At 42.4% G+C, this 15242-nt stretch overlaps 1 protein-coding gene across 20 annotated transcripts in view; it reads right to left on the reverse strand.

Annotated features, from left to right (window-relative positions):
• Plekha5 (pleckstrin homology domain containing A5) overlaps window positions 1-15242 on the reverse strand; it is a 175746-nt gene that overhangs the window by 73723 nt on the left and 86781 nt on the right. The window contains exon 1 of one of the 20 annotated variants that reach the window (XM_085839818.1): window positions 9489-9614. The exons of the other annotated variants lie outside the window; for them this stretch is intronic. The gene's annotated coding sequence lies outside the window, so the exon portion shown is untranslated. Of the gene's footprint in view, window positions 1-9488; window positions 9615-15242 lie in introns of those variants that run through there. 20 annotated transcript variants of the gene reach the window in all.

Genomic DNA, 15242 nt, shown 5'->3' on the forward strand with positions numbered 1-15242 from the left:
CTTTAACTTGGGCCCAACTCTGGCACATTTCAGAGAGCAAATGCTAAGTCATATATAGGAGACATGCTAAACAGCACAGAGACACCAGCATAGTAAATCCCCATAAAGGTAAATAAGTAGAATATTTAAATTAAATTATCCTTTAGCAGTTCATACCTGTATATATTACCTTCTGATCACACTCACCAGCCCCAGCCTAACTCCCTTCTTTGCTAATATACAGAACTCTCTAACCCATACACACTTGTCCTTGTGTGAGAGGCAGCAGGCCCTGCACTGAGTGCGTCCTGAGCATTGTCTCTGGCACAAAGGAGGGTAACTGATCCTGATCAAAGGTGCATGGAGAAGACAATGCTTCCCAGCCCCTTTCCTCAGTTCTGCTAAAATGAGCCTCCTGCTTACCTGCAAACCTCATGGGGACACATATTTACCATTCTGTCTCACAGTTCATCAGGTTTGGTCTGGTCTGAACTAAAATATCCTCAGTTTTGCTACAATGTGTGTTTGGCAATGTCTTCTACAGATGTTAATACATTAGAAAATGAACTGAGCATAGCACAAACCTATTTTTGCTTACACATTTTTTTTTTTTTTGATCTGTGGAAAACCCTATTAATGTAGAGAACTGCATCTAGCAGACATAGACATCAAAACTGGCAAAGCAGACATCTTCATACACCTCCAATACTGCATACCAGTTGCTTTTAGTTCATTAGCTACTTATGAAACACACCCATACTTGCCAGTAATTCCTATTCTGGAGCCCTTCCCAAGATGCCCACTTCCTCAAACTGTAGTTCCCTTTCAAGGCAAGAATCCTATCAGCATCCTCTGCATTTACTCATGTGTACAACTGTACCACCAGCTCCATGAGACTTCATTGTTATTCCTGTGCTACTAATACTAAGTAAAGTTTTATTTTCTTTAATCCATCTTCCCTACCCACTCTGGGCTTGTCACTGCCTGATTGCCTCCCTCCCCACTCTGTGTTCTGCAAGTTAGTGTGACGCTGTGCATGCCATGTGTGCGTGCATGCAGGGCTTCTAGTGACTTCTTGCTCTACTGTGCTCTACTTTATTATTCTGAGACAGTCTCTCTGAACCAGAGACTGGGCTAGCTGGTCAGCAAACTCTTCGAATCTGTCTTCCTCTGCCTGCTAGTTGGGGTTATCGGCATGCTCAGCCATACCCAGCACTTGCGTGTGTTCTTGGGGACTCAGGTCCTCATGCACAGACAACCAATGCTCTTAGCTGCCAGCCCTTTCCTTAGCCTGAGCACATTCCCACGCTGGGCTGCTGCGGAAGCTCCGTGGTGAAACACAAGCTTAGCATGGCTGAGGCTCTGGGCTTGATCCTTAGTCACCAGTCAAAAGCATGAAAGAAAACCTGTCAAGAGACCTGTTGGTCTTCATGCATGAAAACATAAAGTGTAAAAATTACATTTTTGTATGTTGTTTAAATGTAAATTTGTGTTTCTAAGAGAATTCTTACAAAAGAGGATAAAATTCAGGTCTTGAAACAAAATACACCTATAGTCAGGGGAATTCCAGCAGCAAGGGAGGAAAGCCACACATTTCTAAGCTTCCTACATGTCCATGTGTCCACATTTCCTTCTAGAATGCCTCTATTGCAGAACAAGTCCAGAGGCTCTTGTGTGTGTGTGTGTCTACCAGAAGACATCTGAATGTTATCACCACAAGCTGTCATGAGAATGTACTTGGCGGAGCCTGCAGTATGTTCAACATTTTATAACGTGCAGGAGAGTGGTCCACATCAAGGTACCTCCTAAAAGGTCCCAGTGCTGAGGGAGGGAGCCTGCCTGACACCACTACAGCCCAGAGAGGTCCACTGCGTGGGAAGCATCATGTCTTCACTCTCCTGTATCCTCTAGACACACACACCCATGAGAAAGCCATACCTACATGAGAAGCAGAACATACAAAAACAATCACTTCAAATATAAACTCTAATAAAACATGGGATGAGAGGAAGATATTGTTTTTGATTTTAGAATATTTGTTGTGCGTGTGTCTGTGCGTGTGGAGGTTGGAAGGCAATTTGTGGGAACTGATTCTTTCCTTCCACCATGAGGTTGCTGGTTCTGAACTCAGGTTCTTAGGCTTGGTAGCAGGAGCCTTAGCCCACTGAGCTATTTCTCAGGCCCCACATTTCTGGTGTCTAAAATGATACAATGTAAAAGAACTGAAGGGATAGCCTCATGCTTCACGGAGGCCCACACTGTGCAGAGCTTTAGAGTATAAAAACCAAGCAAGAACAGCAGATAGACCATGATTTGCTGAGTCAAGTATGGGGAACGGCTATTTCTCATATTGAAAGTTGCCTGAGTGATAGGCAGAGTGCTTAGCCTTCATGCCTTCATCAAGTCTGAGGTCTCTATTATTTATCTTGTCCTGTTTACTTGGGTACCCTTTCAGGCCCAGTTAGCCACAGTGTCCGGGCATCATGCACACAGACTGTAAGTTCAGAGTGCACTTTTCCTTGGCATTGACTTTTCAGGTTGGCCAATGCTCCACAGCTGTTCTCCACAGTCCTGTCAGTCAAACAGACCGATGTCCTACCTCACAATGGCAAAATAACAGTAGTATCGTAAGCCTACACAGACTACACAGTCAAGCCTTAAGACTGTCCCCATAACCACAGGGAGGAAAACAAACAAACAAACAAACAAACAAACAAACAAACAAACGAGACTGCACTGCAGCATCCGGAAGGGGAAGGCTGACAAACAGCCTGCTTTCTTCATATGGTGTAAAGAAAACCCCATGCTATCAGATTGTGTTTACTGCATGTTTTATACAGAAGGAGGAGGAGGAGGAGGAGGAGGAGGAGGAGGAGGAAGAAGAGGAGGAGGAGGAAGAAGAGGAGGAGGAGGTGGTGGTGGTGGCGTCACTAGTTTCTCCCTTTGGAAAGTTTTGGGAAGTCCAGGAAGATGATTTCATCTGAGTGTAAGATTTGTTGAGGTTTTCTGCATAGTCTCAAAAATGTTGTAATATTTTGGCCAATAACTACAATTTTGGCTATTCTTAGCACTGTAGAAACATTTGCTTTTTCTGTATTTAGAAAAAAAACTCATGATGTACTCATCTGTTTCCTGTAACAAACTTCCTGAGATTGTGAATTAATAAGAGAAAAAGTTTATTCTTGCCCATAATTTTGAAGATTCAGTTAACAAATTGGTTCTAATACTTAGAGCCTTCCGGGCAGGACATAGTGGGGAGAGCAGTGCTGCTCAAGCTCTACTCCCCTGGCTGCCAGGGTCCCATGGAGTCCTTTTGTGTGAGCATGTTCTCAATGACACAATCACCGTTTGAGAGACCCACCCTACCTCTCAGAAGTTCCACTGTCTCTCACTCTGGGGACCAAGTCTAACATGTGGGCCCCTGAGCCCTGTAGTGTGTATTCAGCATACACACTACAGCATGTGGTTCACTTCAGTGACTAATATAAAGTGAATTCATTTTTCCATTTATGTTGCCATCATAGCTAATGTAATCTTTGGGAGTGATAGACTACCCCTAAGCAAAGCGAGCTTATTAGGCAGGGTTTTATGTAACTGGCAACAAAGTTGGAAATATACTCACTATGAAAAAAGTAAAAAAAAGAGAAAAGCATGTTTTTAGAAAACTGTCCAAAAGATTTTATTTCTGTCATTCAGTTCAGATGTGAGCCCGCATGACCTATGAGTCCGCTCAAGGGAAAGAGAAAGGAACTGATTTAGAGTAAGCAAAATAGATTGCACAGTGAGGCTTGGCAGCTGAAGCCTGCTTGCTAACTCTTCTCAAAGCCCCAGTGACAAAGCCAGCATGTGCCTTGGACTTTTACACGGGCCTGATCCACAAGTTACCACACACCTGAGAGCAGAAGGCAGAGGGCTTGTGAACCACGGAAGCTGCTGTGCTTGCAACTCATCTTCTACACACATGTACGCAACCAAAAGAGTACCAGAGCTCACGTGTTTTTCCACTTCAGTTTACAGCTCAAGGCTGCAACACAAGACAGCACAGGCTTGATGTGATGCTGGGGAGAATTTTGTCCATAGAAGTCATTCAGTAACTACCATCATTGACAATCAAATCTAATTAGCTTTTAAAAACATGCCTGTTAGTTATTAAATTGATGGCTTCTATACTGACTTAAAATAATGTTTCTATTATCATTAAATGGAAAATTCACTAATGCTTTATATAGTAAGCTATTTATTTTCATTTTAATAAACAGAAGAAAAATATTATTTTTGAAATCTGACTGCCATAATGACTGTTTTAACAACTTATTTACAAACTAAAAATACGCTGGCATAGGAAACTGGGCCTACAATTAAACTCAATATTTTAGGAACAAAAAAGAAGAAAACCCGAGGCACCCATATTCTCTTGAGAGAAAGCCAATTCCTAGGCCTTGGTTATGTGGGAAACCACCACAGGGTTAGCAATTCAAAGATGTAATTGTTTAAGGACATGAGAAGTATACATTTCCTGTCCCCACATTCAGTTCTAAGTGCCACTTGCAACTCAGCCCTAAACGCTTCCAGACGTGCTGCTTAACCTCGGGACCATTGACCTGCCATGCAGAGTCTCTGGAGGCACGACTTAACCCCTTCGCACCCTTCTCTCCACACTGAGAAAACAGAATGTCTGGGAGACCATGCATGTGAAGACTTGCTCCTCACATGGCAAGATGCACAGACATCACTAGTGCCAACTCTCACAGCAACAGAAGAGGCCATGGAACCCAGATGCTTTAGGGATCGGGGCCTGCACTCTGAAGTGGGCTTGACTAGTTACACTGCATCACCAGAACAGGGAGAAGAGGTCCTCCCCAGGCCAGGCTGCCTTCCAGCAGGCTGCTATGTTCTTTCCACAGTTTCCTTCCCTGACTTACCAGTCAGTGACATTTTTGGTTCTGCCCTCACCATCTGGTGCAATGGCACCCAGAGCACACAGCATAATTTGCTCAGAAGTCATTCTCTTAAGAACTGCAGTGACAGGGAGTGCTGGCCAGGGCACATGCGGCCTGAATGGGGCTCCTCTGCTCTCTGCCTCACCAACACCACTTCCACACAAAGTCATCATGAAACCTCTAATTCCAATTTCATTTACACCCAGTGCCTTTCTATCTTCTATGCTCTGAAGCTCCGTAATCTTTTCCCCCTCTTAGTCACCTGTTCCAATAAAAATGAACCCCGAAGCAGATTTAGAAACATCATGTCACATTCCCTTATCACAGGTACCACCAGTACAAATGCCACCACCAACCCCAAGGCACGCATCACAGTGACAGGAACTGAAAATCTGGCTCTGCCTAAGCACGACAGGGGCCTAAAGCTGGGTGGGAAATCTCAAGCCCACTGCAGCCAGCCAAGTGGAGGCTGAACACTCCTTTCCGACCAAAGCTACAACACTGCAGAGTCGAAGAGCGCACATACCAGAGACTGTATAAACTGCCCCGTGAAAACCCTTTTAAAAATATAAATAGCATGTACTTTACATATACCTATAAAAATAAACTCTTAGGATAGATTCTAAATAATTCTGAAGTAACTCAAGAATAAATCAATTAGCACCAAGCTAGTTAAAGACAAAATGTTCCTGTCACATCCTCCCAGGTGTCACGACAGGGCTACACCTCAGACCACTTGGTAAATTAAGGGCAAAAAAGACTAAAATGATTTTAACATATCTTTTTGCCTGCAGGCAACTTGGGTGAATCTGACTTAGAATGTTTATCTTAATGAAAAGAACAGCTAGCATTTTATGGTTAAGACAGAAATATTAATTTAAGATGGTCATAAAAATTCAAAGTAATTTTGGGCCAAGTATAAAAGTACTAAGCCATGTTATTTTTGTAGTGGCTAGAGATCAAGCTATGAGAACAGTCTGTAAGATCTCAGCTACAGCTGTACTGAGTGAGGCTGGGTTGCCTCTGAGGTTCCCTTAGGGGCGGAAAGGGAGATGGTCAAGGTCTGTACTTACATAGAACAGTCTGACAATGGAACTACATCCACTGGACATTCAGAGGAGTTTATCTACTTCTTAAATATTATTTGGAATTTATCAAATACATTTGTATACCTGTTGTATGCCACATATTTATCTGATCCCTAGACATTTTAGACAGTACCTTAATGTACCTCACTGTCTCCTATCCATTCTTCATACTATACAACTGTAAAATGTACATCAAAGAAAAAAGACAAAATACACAACCTCTATCATTCTATAAGGAAAGTCTTTGGTGACATCAAGGCATGTTAATGAGTGTAAGATAGTCCTTACCAAATAGTGACTGAAGTAGAATGTGCTAGAAGAATTAGTTACTAAAAGCAAATACAACTGGGTACTTCCTTGCTTTAAAAGATTTCTGGCTACTGTCACCATCTTTAATTTGAAATAAAATGACACAGACAATTATAATTTAATGAACAAGGAACACTAATAATACGCTTAAAATTTATTGTAGAGTGCTCTAGAGTGGAAAGAGTATATGCAAAGTCACATAGCAAAATAAAAATGATTATAAGGTATATTACAGCCCTTTAAAAGATAATTCAAAAAAGGGCAACAAAACCTGTACAAAAGTGTTGTCCCAAAAGTCCCAGGGTAGGTGGGAATTTATAAAGCTCAACTAGAAACATGCAAGAATATCCCATTTGTCATTTAAAAGCAACAATGTAGCATTAAAAGTACATAACCTATAATCTCATGAATTCAGACAACTCTACCACTCCCCAAAGAATGCCAATTAGCAACACTCTGTAGTAGCATAGATTAAATAGGTATTTACCGTACCAATGGAAAGGAAGCCAGCAGCAAGCTAGAAAGAGCCAAGTTCAAGCGCTAGTTCTTACACCGTATCACTTCAGACATGGAACCTACTTCTGCCCCACATGTAAGCTACCACAGTTTGAAGTAGCCCATCAGCTATACTGTAGATGAAGCCATTCTTTTTAAGAGTCAAATTGACAAAGTAAATAATTCAGTTCAAACAGAAAATGCTAACGACTTAATTTACCTATTCTTTTACAATACTTGAAAATTTTATGTGCATTGTATTTGAGTGTACCAGGTGCATGCAGTGCCTGAGGCCGCCAGCAGAGGGAGGTGTATTCCTTACAACTGGAGCTATAGATGGTTTTGAGGGACCATGCTGATAACCAGTCTTGGGTCCTCTGCAAGAGCAGCCACTGCTCTTAACCACTAAGCCAACTCTCTAGCTTCTTAATTTGTCTATTCTCTCCACTGTATGTACTTATTTTTAGAAACTACACAGCTGTGTTGAAACAATTATTTCATGAGAATTAAGTCAAATAATACCCACGTGAGACAAGATCAATTCTCTTTAAAAAGAATGCATCATTCTTTACACAGCATATGCTTCTTTTTTTTTTTATTCATTCAATGAGCACTAGCAACACAGCCTCAAATATAAGTAAACAGTGACAAGGAGTACCTACCTACCTATAGACAAAATATGGACAGCAGAGATTTACCCAAGCACCTACTGTTCAGTTTAGTCAACAAGTAATTGCTGCTATGCAGCACCCAGGGCAAGAGTGGGATAAAAATCCAACCCCAAAGAGCCACTTCCTTAAGCAGATAAGCAACTAGCACCTGGGCAGGCAGCTGTGTGGGCCCAGGGCAGGCAGGGGCTTACGGCAGGGCCTCTGTCTGGAGGCACTGACCCTCAGTTGGCTCTCTAGGAGTGTGCAGGCTCCCAAGTTCACAGTAAGATAGAACCTCTCTAATACAGAGGTTGAGGCAATTCTCCTCTCTCTTCCTTAACTCACTTAGAAACTTAGTTATGTATGCCGACATGTTATTAAGTAGCCAATGTGCCCCATGTTTAGTTTTGCTCATCACAAGAGAACAAAATATATAGTTTAAGCCTGAAAAGGGCTGAGACAGTCATCTGAGGTTACCACACTAAACTGTCACCAGGTACATCTTCTACTACTTTAGAGCCGAGGGAACTGTTTGGTTCATTCTAAGTCATCTCCCTACAGCTATGTTACATCTTTTTGTCAGAGTTAACTGAATATTCAATTCAAAAACAACTCCCAGCAGATTCCTCTCACTTGCACTTTGGTAGCAGCCAATGACCTCTGATGTCATAATGCCTCAAAGCCATCTTTGTCTCAACTGAGTGCCTCATCTGTTCCAGGCATGGGACCATAGTAACCAAGGCACTGCTTAGGTTTAAAATTCAGGCTTTAAAGCATCTTAAACTATTTTAAGTGAATTCATGATAAAATTTTAAAGATAATAGAAATATTCATGACTTTTCCATATACAGCACTTCCTGTATATGGAATTCCTGTATATGGATTCTGCTTTGGGCAGAATCTTAGGTGGAAGCTGAAAAATTCAATAAGTTCAGGGAAAAAAGAACTGACTCTTAAAGCTGTCAAGCTAAATAAAATGAACTTGAAACCCTACTTCTATGCTTCCAAATATGTAGTAAAATATACTATACTGCTAAGGCAGCAACCTAGTCCTTAAATTTGGAATCTTATAACATAAAATACATTATTCATATAAAATATATACAGTAAATTATCTCTGTCATATAAAATTGAAGCAGGACATATTATTTATTAAGAATTATTGCCTCTTCCCCATATAAAACATCTTAACATGTTGAAATCACAACTGCTACTGAACCTTAGGAAAAGCACGCTGTCTTAAACGTCAGGAGGGCGGCTTCAGGAGCTCCAATACGTGCAGCATAAGCACAGCCCATCTGTAAGACCGGCAAGAACCTGTAGGTAAAGGAGCTTCCGGACAACAAAAGGAGGCTCACGCACCACGCTCTTCTTCTACCAGCCAATGCTTTCCAATCAAAGCCCTTCATGTTACAGCTCAAAGAAAGATGAATTGGTATTGCCAGTAAGAATATATTCTTAAAGGCATACATGTTTCTAAAATTTCTTTCAATGGGAAAAACATTGTCTCTAATATTTTCTGCTAGTATTTTGTTCTGAAAGTTTAGGTTAGAAAAGATCCAACTTTGAATCACATCACAGACACAGCCCTCCAGATCAGAGAAACAAAGGCAATTTTAACTAATTGTTCATTAACTTAAACTACACTAAAATGTTAAGACATAATACAGTAATATTGTCTATATTTTCTACAACAACATCTAAGAATTATTCATCTAATTCTGAGGGGGGAGGAAGTACCCAACTTTCACTTGAGTAAGTTAAAAAATTAAGTAAGATAAACTGAGTTTTTGTTTTTTCTTTTTTTAAAAAACAAAAATTCTTGGCTTGAAAGTAATTCATGTCTACAGTGTATTTACGTAGCTAGATGTTAAGGACAAGCTAAGAGGAATATATTTCTGACACTGCTATCTTAAAATGTTCAAGTCATCTGAAAATCATTTCTATGACTATAATAGTTTAGAACTATTTATGCACCCTGCGTGGGACGAGGGCAGCAGCAAAGGCAGCAGAAGAGACTCACTCACCTCCTCAGTCACAACCACGTCCTTCAGGACTCAGCTGCAGGCACAGAGGGGCTGGGATGGGTGGAAAGAGTCAACTCCTTTGTCTCTGCAGCTCCCGGTGAGCCCTGCTGAGGACCAAACACTAAGGAAATGCACTGTGGCTTTCAGGCTGGCCTGCCACTCTGAAGTCTGACACTACACTGACGTCACTCTAGCCTGTCATTGCAGCCGCAAATTAAAGCAGTTTCTCCAGGAAGAATGTGTTATGATTAAGCTTGCTTTCTAGCCAAAAAAAAAAAAAAAAAAAAAACCAAAAAACCTGACTTCAATTTCCTTAAACTTGGCATAGAAGATAAGGAAAAGTATCAAGCTATATGACCGCAGATAGCTTTGAAGGAAATGCTTAGTGAGAAATTTAAAATAAGTGCTGTACATTAGTGGGCATTTTCTGTCTGTAAGCATACCGACTAAAAAGACACTCCATTTGAAATGTCCCCACCCACTCTGCTCTTTCCAAAGTCACTACTTATTGTTTCAAAATTCAACAGATTTATGGATTTCCACTCCCCAGAAACAATGATGGAGTGGCTGTGTCTGTGCCACTCGGGCCTCCCTAGTGATGTTTCTGACTGCAGCTACAGCCTGGGAGGCAGCACTGCCCAGGCACTGCCACTGCTGTGCTGACGACCAAAGACGTCCTGCTGAAACACACCCTGACCAACACAGGAGGCTACCACAGTGTAACTTTCCTAACTTTCATTTTTTTGATGACATCCTATCAGTTAGCTAACCGTAATAGCTGCTTATTTTCAATTTCTTACTACAAACAAGCAAAAAACAAAACAAAACAAACAAACAAACACAACAAAAAACAAAACAAAAAAAGCCCAACTCAACCCAAACTACGGCACTGGCTGTGTTAGCGCTTTTTCCCGGTATTTAACTACATATTTCGGATGATACCTAGGTTCAGAACGGATCTCAGAGTGTGCATGGCTTTAGTTAGATTGTTTTCTTTTTTTTTTTCTTTCTTTCTTTTATTTATTTATTTATTTATTTATTTATTTATTTATTTATTTATTTATTGATTATATGTAAGTACACTGTATCTGTCTTCAGACACTCCAGAAGAGGGAGTCAGATCTCGTTACGGATGGTTGTGAGCCACCATGTGGTTGCTGGGATTTGAACTCTGGACCTTTGGAAGAGCAGTCAGGTGCTCTTACCCACTGAGCCATCTCACCAGCCCTAGATTGTTTTCAAATGAAGGAAACACACTTCTTTATTCTTTTGTACTCTAATTCTTTTTCTTTTCAAGTAATTTATTTATTTATTTATTTACTTACTTTCTGATCGGTAGCAGGAACAGTGGGGCTACCTTTATGTAAACACTGGGAGCTGTGAAGCCACAAAAGCACAAAAGCAGGAGGACCTAACTAAGGACTGCCTGAGACCAGGATTGCTGGCACCGACAATGCCAGCCAATCGGGAACTGCTGCTTAGAAGAGATGCTTTCTCGAACCAATGGGGCCTGGGTGGAGGGTACTAAAGGAGCTTGCAGCAGTGCTCAGATGAGCTTGCTGCAGCGTTTCTCACCTTCTCCAGAGGCTATGTCACTGACTCCATGCCACCTTACCTCCAGCCCTCAAGGGCAGGTACGGTCAGACGGTGAATAGTCCAGGGCACAGGCAACACTGATCACAGCTCCCCCCTGGGTATCCACCCATCCTGGCACCTCAAGTCACTGCAGGACGAGGACTAGTCACTGCACATCCTCTCCCACCGAGGCCAGACAAGTTAGGGGCACAGGATCCACAGGCAGGCAACAGATTTATGGCAAGCGGCAGTTCCAGTTGTTGGGTATCTGCAAGAATACCAATCTGCACATCTGCTGTGTAAGTGTGGGGGAAGAGGGCACTAGTCTAGCCCATGTATGCTCTTTGGTTGGTGGGTCAGTCCCCAGGAGCCCCCAGGAGTCCAGGTTAGTTGACTGTTGGTCTCCCTGTGGAGTTCCTATCCCCTCTGGGTTCCTCGGGAACTAGAAAATATCAACCTGAGTGAGTTACCACAGACTGAAAAAGGACACGCATGGCATGCACTCACCTATAAGTGGACATTAGTCATAAAGTATGGGATACCCATGCCACAATTCACAGACCCAAAGAAGTTAAATAACGAGGAGGGCCTAAGGGAGGATGTTTGACTCTCACTCAGAAGGAGCAATTAAATTATCATCAGAGGTAGATGGAGGGAGGGAACTGGGTGGGAAAGGAGAAGGGGCTGGGGGGAAATCAGGTGTAGGCAGGGCTAGGAGAGAGAATAGAATCAGCAGGGACTGGGGCATCTCTAGGGTATGTCAAAGACCTGGGATGGGGAAGGCTCTGAAACACCTAGCAGTGGGCGATATGGAGCCTGCAGTAGCCACCTTCTGTAGCCAGGCAGGACTCCCAGTGGAGAGATAAGGACACTGACCCATTCACAAAATCTTTGACCCAAAATGTGTCCTGCCTGCAAGAAGTGCAGGGACTAAGATGGAGCAGAGACTGAGGGAATAGCCAACCAAGTGACTGGCCCAACTTAAGACCCATCCCACGGGCAAGAACCCCTGCCTCTGTTGATGATACTGCTGTGCTTGCGGCCAGGAGCCTAGCCTAAGAGTCCTCTGAGAGGCTCCACCCAGCAGCTGACCAAGACCGATGCAGAGACCACAGCCACAGATCAGGGGACGCTCTGGGAGTCTTGGGGAAGAGATGGGGGAAGGACTGAGCTTTAGATTTCTATTGTCCTCTCCACCTGGTTTCTCTCCCTGTATCCTGGCCCAGGCTGAACAGTGACCATCATTTTTCTTCCTTGTAAACATAGCAAGAGTGATGGGTTGTGTTGCCTCACTGTCTGTCTGTGAATGTGCAGGCCTGCAGGAGGAGACCAGCCTCATCAGTGGTCACAGCACACCAGCCCTGGAGTTGGATGCTGCAGTTTCCGAGTTCAGTGCCTTCTCAACAGCTCTCTGATCAGACAGGTCACCTAGCCTCAGCCTTCTCTATGGCAAAACAAGTCTAATAACATAATCCTATGGGCTTATTGTGAGAACCACGAAAGTCACATAAAGCCACATAATCAAAAGCTGACTCATCTAATGGCTGACTGTATTTCTTCTATAGTTCATGCCTCTTTCACAAAACAGTAATTTATACAAGAATGGACAAACCACTTTACCAAACATGCTGTAAATAACTTGTTAGAATGCTAATGGTTTAATACTTCTCAAATATGTTAATTGGAGCTCTTACACCAAATCTAACACACAACTTAGTGGGTGCCAAAACATTCCTTCCCTATGAAACTCTCTTAACAAAAATGAAAGCCAGAGGACAGAATTGCTTCATTATGTAGTCTGAACTGTAAGAAAGCAGGCAACAGTTTGCTAAATCCAGAAGGTTGCACATATGGCTCAGAATCCTCCCTTCCTTTTTTAGGTTAAGATTTTGCTAATTTCAATTATATTCAACTTAAACTTTTTACACTAATAAAGAAAACAATCCCACTCTTGGGAACATCAAAAAGAAGTCAATAAAACTTCCCTCACAATTCCAAAGGCAAAGGAGAATCCCCTTTGAATACCAGAAATCATACTAACTTAGAATGAGATCACTAAAATATAGAAGGCTTTTTTGTTTGTTTGTTTGTTTGTTTTTGAGACAGGATTTCTCTGTGTAGCCCTATCAGGCTGTTCTCAAACTCAAGAGATCCAACTGCCTCAGTCTTCTAAGTGTTGGGATTAAAGGCGTGCAACCACTGCTTCCCGGCTTCTAGGCTTATTATCTCTAAAGCAATTAGACTCCCTATTATCTAATGAAGACTTCCTCATCAGGACAGCTTTGCAACAGAGAACCTAGAAACTCACTAAGACGAATGGGATGACACACACATATCTACCCCAACATCTAGGAGCACCAAGACCAGAGGACGGAGAGGTAAAGGCTAGCTGGAGCTATCCCGTGAGGCTCTTGGTGATCGCTGGACTTAGCAAAATGGCTCCACTGAGAGATAGATGTCTAGGAATGGAGGAGCACAACCCTGGGCATGTTTGGAGGGCATTTCTAAAAAGGACTGGCATGTGGGTAAGTGGTAGATGGAAATTCTATGGATGTAACTGACAAGAGGAAGTCAGGGTACATATGGAAGCTCTCCTCTTCCAGAGTCCAAGATCACTGTTGCCATCATCTATGGACATCAGGCCCCAGTGGTGCCAGCCTTTCAATGGGGACTCTGCACCAGGGACTCTCTAGCGTGCAGGTAGCCGTCACACAGCTACCCTGCCTTCTATTACGTAAGCCACACTAATAAATCTCCTTGTATCACTCACTCTCTCCCCCTCCACACACTTTCTTTTAGTTCTGATCTTCTAGAAAACCTAGAATATACATTTTGGTACCAGGAATGGGGACTTGTCAATTCCTGAAATATCTAAGGTACTTTTAACATTCTTGTATAAATTGTTTGGCTTCTCTTTAATGGCTTCTTTGCCTGCAACTTTAAAGAAACTACTTTTCTGGCCAAACTGTATGTTTTCCTATGAATTTCTGCTCTGCTTTTTAAAAGCTCCCAATTGTCACTGAAAACTAGTGGTAGTGCAGCTAGCACTACGATGGCATAGCCTGAACACTGTATCATTGTTCAATTTATACTCTCAAGGTCTCAGAGCTGCATGAACTAGAGACAGATTCTTTGCTAGGATATAGCATGAATGGTTTCCAGTCCAATTCTAATAGTCATGCTCCCTTTTAACCTCACACAATAGTCTTTACTGTGTATCTCTATAAGGTTCTAGCTTTCCAAACTCCTATCAGAATGTTCCCCTTAGCTTTGCTTAACGAGTTGTAGGGGTACTCTAGTCTGCTTCAAACTCTTTCACATCCTTCTTATACCTCAGTTTTCAAAACCTAATAATCACGTTGCCAGGTTTAGTTACAGTGACCTTACTCCCCTGGTACCAATTTTTTTTCTATTAGTTATTTTTGCATGGCTTAGACATACTATCTGACAGAATTAACTTACAGGAGGACTGCTTTATTCGCAGTTATCTGCATTGCATTATGTCAGGGACGCCATGCCCTAGCAGCTCGCCTCATCGAGGAAGGACCACGGTGTGTTAGAGGCTGAGTGAGCACACCACAGCAGAGGAAACAACACACAGGGACCAGGGGCCAAGGAGCCTTCGAGGGCCAACCTTGTAAAGCTTCCAGGGCTTTCCAAAATAATGCCAACACTTAGTGACCTGGGCTCAACTATATGAACATTAAAACCATAACATCCTATCCTGTTTTAAGGAAACAATCAAACAACTATAAACCTGGAAACAAACAACAACAAAAACATCAGCTACGCAGATGAACAAAATAATGTACGAAAAGCAACTTTACCATTATTCTAGTGTACCTGGTTTACATGTGACCCCGTAGTAAAGCAGGACTTTCAAAACAAAACAAAAACCTAGCACAGTGTCGGCCCTTGACGGCTTACTCACTGTTTACAGTGTGGTCAGCCACGGGAACAAAGGGGAGAGTAAGATAAAGTCCCCCCTTCAAGGTCATCACAGGCCCAACTGACAGCTTAATAGGAGAAAGCGGGCTGTAAACAAATCATTAAAACATAACCTGGTTTGAGAGCCCAGAGGAGGAAATGGCTAATGGCCTGCGGGATATGTGGAAACTGCTTAACAAAATGAAGGCTATCCGACTAGTTCAAGACGAAATCCACTAGGGGTAGCTATGC

The sequence above is a fragment of the Mus caroli genome, unplaced genomic scaffold (assembly GCF_978045245.1).
Source record: "Mus caroli unplaced genomic scaffold, Mus_caroli_1 scaffold_7, whole genome shotgun sequence".
NCBI lineage: Eukaryota > Metazoa > Chordata > Mammalia > Rodentia > Muridae > Mus > Mus caroli.